Consider the following 14,472-nt stretch of genomic DNA (forward strand, 5'->3'; position numbering starts at 1 on the left):
TGTTAGGATCAGGCCATCTGTATAGGGCTCTGCATCCTTCTTAATTGTACCTTATTACATCCTTTTTTTGTACCCCTAACTCCTGGATAGTGTTATGTTTTGGATTTACTATGACTTAATTTCAGAAATTAAATTTATATCCTGTCTAACAATACACACCCGCACAAGATTAGTCTTTTTGTGCTTCCTTATTACTTAGTTTTAAAAGCCTGTGTCCTGTTTGACATAAGGGCTATGTATGTGTTGAATCCCTTTGTGAAGATTTCTGTGGAGAGTGCAAATTAGCAGCAGTTGTAATGATGTAACATGGATACTTATCCACAAGGAATTAGATTGTCTATCACCTAGCTCACAAAAAAGCTGACAGATGGTAATGATAGACAATTGTTATCAATCTAGGGTATAACAACTTTACTTATGTCATTGAACAATCCTGAAATGTGCCGTTTTTAGGCAGCTTGGGAAACAGTGGAGCATAAAATTATATTTTGTCTAAAATAGCTGCATCAAACATAAAATGCTTCATATTTTAATAGTGGAAAATTGAAAGTCTAATGGAGGAGCCAACCTTTTTTTAAAAAATGGGGGCATTACGGGGAGCTTTGTTATTAAGTCCAGTGCACCCTACCTGAAAAGTTCAGGGATAAGACTTGGCCACATGATATCTACCCAGTTGAGTTGGAACTAGCTAATTTTAGGTACTAGAATTGAAATTTTAGATCAGTTCACAACACTGCATTTCCTACACTCACAATATTGAAATATTAGTGTATTGGGAATTTTTAGTGCCTTAGCGTTTTTAGAGGCAAAGTATGTGTTGAACCAGCTGCATGCAGGATTTCTCTTCACTTCTATACCTGATATTTGTATTTTGTGTAGATCAGGAAGTGACAAGTCAAGTTTGCTAATAGTAATGAAAGATGATGCATTTTTATTTGAATGTATTCTAGAGAGTGGTTGAATGGAAATGATTCGTTTCATATCTGATTTACGTTTCCTGCCTCCCTAAACTGAAAAATGTTCCTACCCATCCTTTTTGATGCTAGAGAGGATTTATTAATTTTTTTAAAAGTCCACTGTGATAATAATTTGAATGCGTAATATGTTTAAAAAAATCAGAAATCCTCCATTGTATGAAGTTTATAATTCAGGTCTCTAAGCCTTGTGAAAAGGGGCTGATTTTTCATACTTACCATAAGTATAACAGTTCCTAACTTATGGGTTCTGTTCTAACGTTTAATTTAGTTGTTTGTAAGTAATTTTCCCCCACAGAAAGTTTGTAAGTGGTGATTTAAGTTTCCAGGAAAGCTTACAAATGCCCATTTAACCCATAATGTACACAGACTAGTAGTATCTACTGACCATTTATGATATCACTTAGACAGGAAAATGTTCTAAGTACCAGCTTGAGACCCCGAAGACCACGTTTCTTGATACTGTTCTCATTGTAGATACAGGAACTACTTCTTTTTCTTTACTCAGTAACAGGCATTCAGAATTTGGGACTGGAATTCAAGAGAGGTCTATGAGTTATTTTTGCAGAGGAGCAGTATTGTTAAATTAGTGATAGTAAGTAAAATGAGGCAACAGGAATTCAGTCAGCACAGAGGGGAGAATCCAAGAGGATTGAGTGTACCTAAGTGCGGTAGGAAGGGAAGAAAAGGGCCTAAGTAAGGTCTTGGGGGTTTTACTGGAGACTGGGATCTTGGGTATCTATAGTAGCAGCAGCAAGGAGTTCCTTAGGGATGTGAGTTTCAAGCATTTCTATGAAAGGTGCTTAAGTGAGGGTTGATGTGAAAGATGAAGGTAACAGGCTTGTCTCTGCAAATTCTTGTCTACTGGCTCCTTCCCTGTTGCACAGTGACCCTGTCTCCCCTAGTCTTTAAAAGCCTTTACATGACCCTACCATCTCCTCAAGCTGTATCTTTTTCCTTTTCTTGGCTAACATGGTAGAAAATACTTTCACTTCTCAATCTGACTACCAGACTTATCACTCAGCTGAAATTGCTCATCAAAGTTATCAGTGATCCTTTAATTGCCAGATCAACTGACCTGTTCATGGTCCTCATCCTTCTTGACTTTTCTGCAGCATTTGACATTACTGACCCCTTTCTCCTGCATATGGATCTCTCCTGACTGTTCTCATGCCTGTCTAGCCCCTCCTCAGTCTTCTTTGCTGACCCATCAGCCATCATCCATATCCTGCCCCCAGGCTCTCTCATAGGGCTTATTTCTCCCCTCCTCGATTCTTTAGGTGACCTCATCAGCTCCCCTGGGTCCAATTATCATCTTTATGCAGATGAGTTCTACCTTTATATATGCAGCCCTAAGTTCTCTGTAGAGATGCAAACGCTGCATCCCCAATTGCTTATTGGACATTTTCCAATTGAATGTCTTGTAGGCATCTTCAACTCAACATGTCCAAAGCAGAACTTGTTATATTTTCTTCAGAAGCCTCCCCTTTTCCCTAACTCCTTTATTTCTGATTAAGGCACCACTATTCTTCCGGTCACAACTTTGCAGTCATCCTCAACTCTTTTCTCTCACCTTCCCCCAATCCAGTTAGTTGCTAGACCTTGTCAATTCTACTTCCTCTACGTTTCTTGCTTTGTCCTCTTTTGTTCACTTATAGCTGCCCCTCTAGTACAGGCTCTTCTTATCTCTCTCCTGGACTGTAGCTGCCTGATTGTTTTCTATTTCCTTTCCAATCCATATTACTGCCAAATTGATTTTCTTAAAGCACAGAGTGGACCATGTTATTCCCCAGTGCAAGAGGCTCCAGTGGCTTCCTATTACCTTTGTGATAAAATACAAATTTCTCTGGTTTCTAAAATCCTTCACATTCTGCCCGCCCGGCTGCTTTTCTAGGCTTAATGAACATTTCTCTACATACTGACCATACTAGACAGCTTACTCCCACTCTATGACCATCTGTCTCCTTTTTCTTATCTACCATGTTAGAGATGAACTTCCTCTTCACCTATTGCCATATAGAACTCCTACTCCCCACTCCCTCCTCGCCAAGCTTAACTCCAGTGCCATCTCTTCTACCAGGTCCTCAATGGCCAGTGTCTTCTTCCTTGTGTGATTCCCCCACCCCCTTACTTGGTATTTACTTATGTGTGTTAATGTTGGAGCATAAATGATTCAGGTAGGGACTATTTCATTTTTGTCTTTGAATCCAGAGCAGCTAGTACTGTCCCAAACACATGACAGGCACTTGTTTAAAAAGACAAAACTTAAACTTGAAGAGCATTGGTGATGGTCCCTGGAGAAGAGAAGGTGGGTGAAATCATGGCATTTCCTGAGCATGCTTTTTAGGCACAATGTTATAGAGCATTGACACATGCTCCAAGTTCAGATAATAGGATCTAGAGCTGGACGTCCCAGAAGCGATCTATACCAACACCTTGATTTTACAAATGAGAAAATCAAAGCTTCGGAGGTTTAAATGGCTTGCCCAAAGTCAGGCAGTCTGTCACAAGCATTTTAAAAAGCACTTTTAACTATGTGCCAGGCACTGTGTTGAGTCCTGGGGCAAATATTTCCTGTCCTTTATGTTCAATAATGATGTACACAGAAGAGTTGGTGGAAAGTAATCTCAGAAGGGAAGACACTGGTAGCTGGGAGGACCAGGAAAAATTGACTCTTGAAGGGAGGAGGGAAACTACAGGGAGATATTGTAGGCATGGAGGACAACCATGGTGGAGCGTCTTGTGTGACCAGTAGCAAGGAGGCTTTTTACAGGGGAATAAAGAGTAAGAAGATTCGGAAGATAGGAAGGGACAAGATTGTGAAGGGCTTTAAAAGTCAAACCGAATTTGATATTTGATCCTGAAAATGTAGGAAGCCACTGGAGATGGCCAGACCTAAGCTTTGGAAAAATCACCTTGATACTCTTAGCACTCACTTGATGGGTCCATCCCTGGAGCTATCATCCTATAGTTAGTTCTCCCCTTTTTGGTGACTAAACTTGTTGAGAAAGCCGTCTGTAATTGTGCCTCCACTTCCTCTCCTCAGCTCTGCAGTCTTGCTTCCCTCCTCTTCATTCAGCTAAAATTGCTCTCTTCAAAGTTACTGATGATCTCTTAATTACCAAATCCAGTGACTTTTTTCCTAATCCTTATTCTTTTTGACCCCTCTCCAGTACTTGACACTTTAATCACCTTCTTCTTGATATTCTTTTCTCTTGCTTTGAGGTTTGGTTTTGTTTGGTTTTTAACATTGCAACTCTTTCCATTCTCCTCTTGTCGGACTGCTTCTCAGTTTCCTAGATCTTCATCCAGGTCTGTTTATCCAATCCTAACCTCTCTCCTGACCTTTAATGTCACAGCACAAATTGCCTTATACATCTTCAACTTAATATTCCCCTTCTAAACCCTTCACTCACAGAGCCATCACTCTGGGGCAGGGCTTCTTTATTTCATGCCTGGACTTTTGAATTGGTAGTATTATTGATCTCCCTGCCTTAGGGCTCACCCCAGTCCAGGCTGTCTTTCACTCAGCTGCTAAAGTGATCTTCCTGAAGTTCAGGTCTGACTGTCACCTTTTCATCTCAGCTTCCTGATTTCCTTCAAGATTCATCTCAAATCTTGCTTGCTGCAGGAGGCCTTTCCACGTCTCCCATTTATACTGTATATATCTTGCCTGTATATAGTTGTTTACATGTTGCCTCTCTTGTTAGAATGTACACTCCTTGAGGGCGGGGACTTTTTTTGCTTTTCTTTGTATCCCCCAGTTCTTAGCACAGTGTTTGGCACATAGTAAGGGCTTAATAAATGCTTGTGACTTGGCAGCCTAGTAGAGAATCAAGTAGAATGGGGAGAGACTTGAAGCAGGGAGATTAACCAGAAGGCTGTTACTGTAGCTTACGGTGATGGTTCTGTAAATGGAACCACAATGTATTAGAGAGATATTGTGAAGGTAGAAATGACAAAGATTTGGTAATGTATTGGATATGTGGAATAAGTGTGAGAGAGGGATCAAGGACGATGCCTAGGTTGCTAGTCTGGGTGATTGGTAGTGTGATGATGTCTTTGTTAATAGGGAATCTTGGAAGAGGTAAGGATTGAGGGTGGGGGGAAGATAATGAGTTTTGTTTTGAACAGGTTGAGTTTGAGGTGTCTAAGGCAATTTGTGGTATGAGCCTGGAGGTCTGGAGAGACAGGTCTGGGGATCATCTGCATAGAGGTGATAACTCATGGGAGCTAACGAGGTCACCATGAGATAGAATGTACAAAGAGGAGAGAAGAGGGCCAAGGACAACCTCAGTTAACAGGGATGTGACCTGGATGAAGAATTGGCAAAGAACACTGATATGGAATGGTCAGACAGGTAGGGGACGCAGGAAAGAGTGTCATGAAAACCTAGAACAGACCGTCCAGGAGAAGAGTGCTCAACAGTATTGATTGCTACTGAGGTCAAGAATGATAAGGATAGAGAAAAAGATGTTTGATTTGGCAAATAAGATATCATTTGTGATTATGGAAGAGCAGTTTCAGTTGAATGAAGAGGTCAGTGGAGTAGAAGTGAAGACTGTAGACAGTTTGCTCAAGTATAGTTGCAAAGAGATATAGGACGATAGCTAGCAGAAATGGTAGGGCCAAATGAGAGCTTTTTGCAGATGGAGGAGACGTGACTGTGTTTGTAAGTAATAGGGAAAGAACCAGTGGATAAGGAGGGAGAAATGGAAGATTAGTGAAAGAGCAGGGAAAATAGGACAGTCTGCTGGAGAAAAGATAGGATGGGATGAAGGATGCATGTCAAGGGGTTTGCCTTGGCAAGGAGAAGGTCCACCTCTTCATGAGAGGCATAGGTGAAGGAGACCATAGTGGAGGAACATGTTTGAGTGATGTGAAGTGAGGAGGAGGAAGAAGAGGGAATTCTTGGTGAAAAGCTTCAGTTTTTTCAGTGAAGTGTGAGTGGAGGTTCTTCCCTGAGGGGATGCAGAAGGTAATGCCCTTGAAAGCTTGAGAGGAGGGATGAGTAGCCTCTGGGGTGAGTGGGAGATTGCCTTTCTGCAATCTAGGGCCCGATTGAGATTATGTCCCATTAATTTATGAGAGTCAGCACAATTTCATCACTTTCCCCAGAAATATTCAGCCCCCATAAATAGTGGAGATCAGATAGGTAGAAAGCATCAAGGGAAGGATTTGAACTGAAGGCCCTTTAACTCCAGAGCCAGAAGGTCTTAGAAGTGCCAAAGTGCTAATAGATTGTACATAATTAGAAACATTTTGTTAAATACTAACTTTAAATCACTAAATCAGTCAATAATTTTTTGATTTCTTGTTTCTTACCGACTTATTATAAGCTCCCTTCCTCATGCCACAGATATTATGAGGGTTACCTGGCCAGAATTTACACCTCAGCTGTTTCATTTAAGCATGTTTACAAGAATTTTAGGTGAGTTCTAAAATGAACTTGTGTCATATCTCACTGTGGTTTTCGTGAATTCAAGGATTGATTGTAGTCTTGTGTATATTTGTTTTTGTATATGGATATGAGATTTTTTAGCCATTCTTTCTTAATCTGAATGTCCATATTTGGGGCAGCTAAATTTGGGGAACATCCTGGGTATCACATGTGTTAATTTTTTAAAAGTAGCAGCAGATGACATAGCACTGAAAGCTCTGGGATGTTACAGTGACCCTCGGTTCTTGAAATTTATATCCACAGAGTGCAAGCTCGAGTGGTCCTAACCAGCCTGGAGAGGCTTTGAGTGCAGGCCCAGCATTGGACTCTGTCATCTGTGGACCAACCTCGCTAAAATCCAGGAGACCCATCTCCAGAAGGTTGGCCAACAAGGAATGTTTGTTTCTGGCCAAAGCAACTAACCATCGTTGTCATCCTAGATCTTGTGAATATTCATATTAAGTATGGTGTTACACTGTATTCTCTTTGGAATGGCTGAGAGGAAACATTAGGTGATCAGTTGGCACCCAAAGTGCAGGCTGTTTTTGCCTTAGATAACTAAAAACTTAATTGTAAAAAGAAGGTTCTTTTCCTTTTGCCTGAAAGTCCTACTAATTGGGAATTCAGGTGTCACTGATTTCTCCCTCCTGACCTTCAGTACTAGGAAATTGCCTAGATCCAGGATGATGCAGATTTAGGGTAGGAAAGAGTTTTTTCATCATATACTTATGGGTAGCAATCAAGTTAACTTTGACATGGTCTTCAAGTATTTTAAGCTTTGCAGTTGTTAAAAAAAATTGTCAGGCCTATAAGCAATGTTCAGTTCTGCTTCTTGTCTAGTCTTTTTGTGGGGAGGGAGTATGCTATTTCTTCTTCATACCAGTGTTACTCCATCTCTTGGGTCTGGGCATTTTCTCTGGCTGTTCCCAATGCCTGGAATTTCATTCCACCTCATTTCTGCCTCCTGGCTTCCCTTGCTTCTTTTAAGTCCCAGCTAAAAACTTACCTTTTGCAGGAAGCTCTCAATTCTGATTCCTTCCCCTGTTCGTTATTTTCTGTTTATCCTGTATATAGCTTGTTTGTAAGTATTTGTTGTCTTTTCCATTAGATTGTGAACTTTTCAAGGGCAGTGACTATCTTGCCTCTCTTTATGTCCCCTAGAGTTTAGCACAGTGCCTAGCAGATAGTAAGTACTTAACAAATGTTTAATGACTGACTATTCATGAAACTAATATAAAAAGAATATTATACTAGAATATCCTCATAGAGAAACATTTAGTTAGGCTATTTTAGCAAATATTAAACACCTGCTGTGTATTAGTCACTGAGATAGACAAAAATGAAATAATCCCAGCTTTTGATTTTATATTATATTCATTTTTTTTAGTAAAATCTGAATTACTATGGAAAGCAAGCCCCAAATTAGTAAGTAGAGGCATTGCTTGCTGACTTATTTTTAGACCTGGCCTGATAATGGATTTTTCTGAATGTTTATTAATTAGGCAGGGAAGATGAAGAATTTGCCTTGATTTATCGAATTTGAGGTGGTAGGATATTTATTATACCTTCAGAACTTGAAACTGATATTCAGGAGATGTGTAAATTTGGCAGTTATTTTTACAAAATGTGATATGGTCGAATCAGTGAGAGTAGATATGATTTTCAAGAAAGAGAATGTAAAGAGAAAAGAGCCAGAGGGCTACAAGGACTATGCTTTTGAATAAGGATTCTTAACTTTTTTTGTCTCACAGACCCCTTTGGCAGTTTGGTGAATCCCATGTACCCTTCTCAGAATAATACTTTTAGATGCATGAAATAAAATTCAAAAGAAACTTATGATATTGAAATGAATATTTGATTTTTTTTTCCATTCAAGTTCTTAGAGTTCCTGAAATCCTCAGTTAAGAACTTTAGGGACTACCCTCGAAATGGAGACAGTAGGAAGAGAAGAAAGTAGTGCCACTTGAAAAGAATTCTGAAGGATGACTTAGGTGGGAAGAGAAAAAGGCTCTAGATGCCAATGGAAAGAATTTCAAAAATATGACTTGAAAAATTTGAAATACAGTTCTCATATGTGGTATATATAGTACGCATTTGAACTAGCATCATTATTCTTTCCTTGGCCAAGAGGCAACTGTGCCATAGGAGATAGAGAGCAGACTTCATCTCCAGGAAGACTGGACTTAAAGTGTCACCTCTGATACAGCCTGGCTGTGAGTTCCTGGGGGAGTCACCCCCCTTCTCTACTCTAGGACAGGGCTTCTTAAACTGTGGGTGCAGAAAAATTTGACAACAGTAAAACTGTTTCTTGAACGCACAATGACCAAAAATTAATTAAAAATCAAACAAGTAATGAATCCAAGGTGTTTCTGGCAACGCTTGCCCATATTGCATCGGGCAACTTCACTGCAGCCTTGGTTCTGAACACAAAGCATCCCTTTTATACTTCGAATGCCCTCAGGCCACGTAATGCGGAACAAAAGGTACTGAAAGGAGAAAATGGGTCTGGAGTGGAAAAAGTTTAAGAAGCCCTGCTCTAGGAGACTAGAAAACTGCAGTGGAAGGTGCTAATGTGCATCGGTAGAAGGAGGAGTATTGCTTTTTGGATGTTTCCTGTACCCATGAAATGACAGGTCCGGTCCCTATCTTGATAGCTATTCTTTTTTTTTTTTTTTTTTTTTGGTAATGATACGATTTCTCTAATTTTTGGAGTTAGCTTGGGTCTGCGAACCTGTGCCAAATTGCCTGTTGGCCTCAAGATTTAGGAAAGTTCAGAAAATGTACAGTGGTATTTCACATTTATTTCCTATTCTTAAGCGAAATGAGAAAATGCTGAGTGTCCATAGAAGAACCTATGTTTGCATTCTTGTAAAAGCCTTATTTTGCTATTGTTAGAAATGACAGATAACAAGATTTCAAGCTAGATATTTGACATACCTTTGAACAGTTTTCATATAATCTTTTTAACTAGACAACTGCTTTACTAATGTGCAGTTGCTTTCACACATACCAACTCACCCTCATTTCCATAATCTTGGACTAACCTAGGCCTTGCCAGAGAGGCGTGTGCTTGCCTCCTACTTACTTCCAGGGCAACAGTAAGAATCTCATATGTGCTGGCAAAAAAGTAAGTGTGCTTTCAATATAAGTGTGATGTGGCCAGATAGATGGAAAGTGTTAGGAGGAATCTAACCACTCATTTATCAAAATCATATAATATTAGAGTCAGAAGGGACCCTAGAGGTCATTTATCCTAACCTCCTACCCAGTTTGCAAAGTACTGTCTGTGATATCCTTGACAGCACAGAGACTACTGCCAAAGAAAACAGCCGATTTAATTTTTAACAGCTCTCATTTGTTAAAAAAGATTTCTTTTTTCCTTTTCTGACTCACAATCTGTCTCCCTATGACCAATAGTTATTAGTCTTAACCTTTCCTTCTGGAGAAATATTTAAAAGTTCCTCTTTGACTTAATTATTTCAGATAGTTGTCTTCAAGGAGCACACCCCTTTATATCTTTTGCTTTGCAGGATAAAGTGCTCCATTTCTTTTCTTGTTCTTCATGTGACAGGGTTTCCATATCTCCCAATGGCCTGGTCACCCTCCTCTGGGTGCATTTGAGTTTGTGAGTATCCCTCTTAAGATATGACACATAGAACTATACAGTGATATATTGCTGGTGTGATCTGACCAGTGCAGAATTTAGTGGGCTTATTGTTGCTCGTTCAGGACATTGTACTTACGTTAATGTAGCCTGAGGTTAAATTCTTTTTTGGGCTAGATTGTTTAACACTTCTCGTTTTGATTCTACTAGATAAATAATACTCTTGTAAAGCAGGTAATATTTTAACTTAAATATGTATTGACCTATGTAAGAAAGGGTTTGCCTTGACTAGAGCCATAAAGGCAAAGTATTGGATTGGAACCAGATAAAAAATATAAGCCATTACCAGGAGTGGGGATTTAGCAGACGGAGAGCTCTTAAGTACTATAGATAGGGCTTGCTGGTTAGTTTCTTTGAAGTATTTCAGAATAGTTTCAATGTTTCAGTCTGAAGTAAAATAATGTTTTCTTACTGTTAGAATTAGCTGTAAGATTTACCTTTAATTTGAATATGACATAGATATGTGTGTAGTATGTATATACACACATATATGTATATGTGTGTGTATACATGTGTGTATAAATACTGTTTCCTCTTTCACGTGACAATTCCTAAATAATGGGACGTCAGCTCCCATGCTGTACTTACGTCATTGCTCTCCCTCCTTCGGTTGAAACTCATTCAGAAATCTCATGAACTGGAGATCTGTAATCGTCCTGGTTTACTTTCATGTATAAGTACAAGTTAAGGGACCTTTTCTTCTTGCCGTACTCAAAGGCAAATCTGACAACTAATTCTAATAGCTTAATGTAGCTACTTGTAACAGCTGATGTGTTTGCGTGTGTGTGTGTGTGTGTGTGTGTGTGTGTGTGTGTGTTTCTATAGGCATATATACACATACACTTGGCCATGGGATATAGGACTTCTTGACAGTAATTGTGTGCTTATGCCACTTGGAAGCATGTCTTGGTCCACAGGACTGAAAGCTGGCAGCTGAAATTGTAAAAGTCCATTTATGAACATTTACAAACACTATTTTCTTGATAATGTTTCATTGCTTTAGGACTTACACTTTTTCCAAAGTTCATGTCTCCTTTTACTCTGCCTTTATTATGAATTACTTCTGTAGAATGTGGAACAGCTATGTCATAATTAATTATCTGAAACATTTTAAGACAATTTTGAATCTGTAGTTATCCTACCAGCTTTACCATTTAAAGTTCATTCTAATGTAGCAGTGATTCCACTGTATAACCATTATTCAGGGGCTTGTTTCTGAGCATTTTAATTGAAACTCAATATTTTCAGACCCCCCTCTCCCCACTTCCTCCATATTTCCCTCTTTCCATTTTGGGTACTATTAAGTTGACCAACTTCAATGCTTTCTTCCTTCTTTCCCTTCCCTACAAATACAATCAGTAGCAAATCATGGCAGTTCTACTCCTTTAATACTTTGTATTTGTCTCCTTTTTGCCACTATCCTAATTGAGGCCTTTATTACCACTTGCTTAGATTGTTTCAATAGAAAGATCTCCCTTCTTCTCCTCTCAGCTTTCTCCAGTCTCTTCTTTGCATTACTGGTGTTAAATCCGGATAGAAACAGTCTGTACATAAGGATCCCTGTGGCAGCATATCAACTTAGTTTTAAAATGTAATATTATCTCTGTTTTATTGTGGGGTTTTTTTTTTGTGTAGTTGTTCAATATTTCCCAATTACATTTTAATCTGGTTCAGGTACACTGGGAAATGTTGCAGCTAGGGACATGTCTGACACCTCCTGCAGGTGTCCAGCAATGCTACTCCTCTATTCACAAACCTTCAGTGATTTCCTATAGCCTCTGGACTCAAAAACAAACTCCTCAGCCTGGTATTTAAGACCTTTTGCACCTGGTACCATCCTACTGTTACAGCTTAATTTTACATTGCCTCCCTTTGTTATTCTTTCCAACCAAATTGGAATTTCAGAGCAATTAGAAGGGGACTTCAGTGGCCCTCAATTCAAACTCCTACCTGAACAAGAACCTACCTCTGCAAAATATGTAGGCATCCAAACTTGAGGAGGAATACCAGACAGCCCATTCTAGTTTTGGAAAGCTCTCCTCATTAGGAATTGTTTGCATTAAACCTAAATTTGTTTATTGGCAACTTCTGCCCATTTTTCTCGGCTCTGCCCCATAGGACCAAGAATAACAAATCTATTCTCACTTTCATATAGCAGATCTTAAATTATATGAGGTCAGTACTCATATTCCACTTAAATCTCTTATCTATGCTAAACATTTCTTTTCCATGTTGTCCTCCCCCTCCACGCACACCCCCATCTCTCCCCACCCCCACTTACCTTCACAGCACAATCTCATGGCATGAATTTGAGGTCCTTAATTGTACTGGTTGTGTTTCTCTTGACACTCTCTAGCTCATTAACACTTTTCCTAAATTGTGACTCCTAAAACTGAATGCATTCAATATGCCAGCAAATTTAAAAAATTCAACAGTGAATGAAATAAATAAATTTTTTTTAAAAAATCAATAGCGACCACTGGATTGGAAAAGATCAGTTTACTGAACAATTGTGCTCATTTCACACATCAGCAAGGTTATGCTTAACATTCTGCAAGCTAGGCTTCAGCAATATGTGAACTGAGAATTACCAAAGGAGCCAGCTGGTTTTTGAAGAGGCAGAGGAACTAGAGACCAAATTGCCAACATTCTCAAAATTATGGAGAAAGCAGTGGAGTTCCAGAAAAACATTTACTTCAGCTTCATTGACTACATTAAAGCCTTTGACTGTATGGATCACCATAAAATGTGGCAAATCCTCAAAGAGGTGGAGTACCAGATCATCTTTCTTGTCTCCTGAGGAGCCTATATGTGGGCCCAGAAGCATCAGTTAGAACTAAACATGAAACAACTTGATTTAAGATTGAGAGAGGAGTATGACAAGGTTGTATATTGTCACCTTATTTCTTTAGCTTATATGCAGAGCACATCATGCAAAATGCTAAGCTGTACAAATCAAAAGCCAGAATTAAGGTTGCCAGGAGAAATTTCAACAATCTCAGAAATGCAGATGATGCTGCTCTGATGGCAGAAAGTGAAGAAGAATAAAGAAGCCTCTTGATAGAGGTGAAAGAGGAGAATATAAAAGCTGGCTGGAAACTTAACATAAAAAACCCAAAAATCTAAGATCTTAGCAACTGGTCCCATCACTTCCTGGCAAATAGAGGGAAAAGAAATGGAAGCATTGTCAGATTTTATATCCTTAGGCTCAAAGATGGTTGTAGATGGCAACAGCAGCCATGAAATTAAAAGACACTCTTTGGAAGGAAAGCAATGGCAAATCTGTTCAGCCTTCTAAAAAGCAGAAGCATCACCTTGCCAACAAAGGTCGAAGCTATGGTTTTTCCAGTAGCAATGAATGGCTATGAGAGTTGGACTATAAGGAAAACTGAACACTGCGGAATTGATGCTTGTGAATGTGGTGCTAGAGAAGACCTTTGAGACTCCCTTGGACAACACGGAGATCAAATCAGTCAATACTTAAATTAATTCAAACTATTCATTGGAAGGTCAAATACTGAAGCAGACGTTCAGATACTTTGGCCATATAACAAGAAAGCAGGACTCATTGGAAAAGACAGTGATGTTGGGAAAGATCGAAGATAAAAGGAAAAGGGGATGGCAGAGGATGAAATGGATCGTGTCATGGAAACAGCGAACATAAACTTGGACAGACTTTGAGAGACAGAGAAGGATAGAAGGGCCTGGTGTGCTATGGTACGTGAGGTCATGAAGAGTCGGACCAAGCTGAATAACAAAACTTAAAGTATCCTGAGGCCATTCCACCAGGGTCAAGTACAACAAGGCTATCACCTAGCCATGCCTCTCCCATTTTGTACTTGAGAAGTTTTTTTATATACACACGTATAAGACTTTAAATGAATCTACAGTAAACTAAATTTTATTTGGCTCAGTGTTTTAGCTTGTTTTGTTCTTTTTGAATCCTGTCATCTAGTGTGCCAGCTGTTCTTATAAGCATTCCATCTGTCTTATCCAAGTCATTGATGTAACTGTTAAGTAGAAAAATCCCTGGGACATTCTGCTTGAGACATCATTCCACATTGAAATCAAGCCATTAATGACTATTCTTTAGGTTGAACTATTTAAACAGTTTCTCATCTTCTAACTGTAGAATATCTTGCCCATATCATTCCATCTTTTCTCTAAGAATAGTTTCAAAGACGTAAAATATTTTGCTCAGATCTTGGAAAACTGTATTTACAGCATTCACACAATCTGCCAGCTTAGTAACCTTGTCCAAAAAGTAAAGACGATTAGTCTGGCATAACTGACTCTCTCTTCAACTCTATCTGTTCTGTCTTTATATTCGTTCATGGTTCAGCTCAGGTGCTACCTCCCCTTTTAATTCTTCCCTGAAGGTTTTTGAGCAAGGT

The 14,472-nt window shown here is 39.2% G+C and overlaps 1 protein-coding gene across 1 annotated transcript in view; it reads left to right on the forward strand.

The window, feature by feature from the left end:
• The first annotated feature begins 6,762 nt into the window (after positions 1–6,762).
• Positions 6,763–14,472, forward strand: part of QSER1 (glutamine and serine rich 1) — a 73,115-nt gene continuing 65,405 nt past the window's right edge. Inside the window, exon 1 of the mRNA XM_036762583.1 lies at positions 6,763–6,794. The gene's annotated coding sequence lies outside the window, so the exon portion shown is untranslated. The remainder of the gene's footprint in view (positions 6,795–14,472) is intronic.

Source organism: Trichosurus vulpecula, chromosome 6 (genome assembly GCF_011100635.1).
Source record: "Trichosurus vulpecula isolate mTriVul1 chromosome 6, mTriVul1.pri, whole genome shotgun sequence".
In the NCBI taxonomy this organism is placed as follows: Eukaryota; Metazoa; Chordata; class Mammalia; order Diprotodontia; family Phalangeridae; genus Trichosurus; species Trichosurus vulpecula.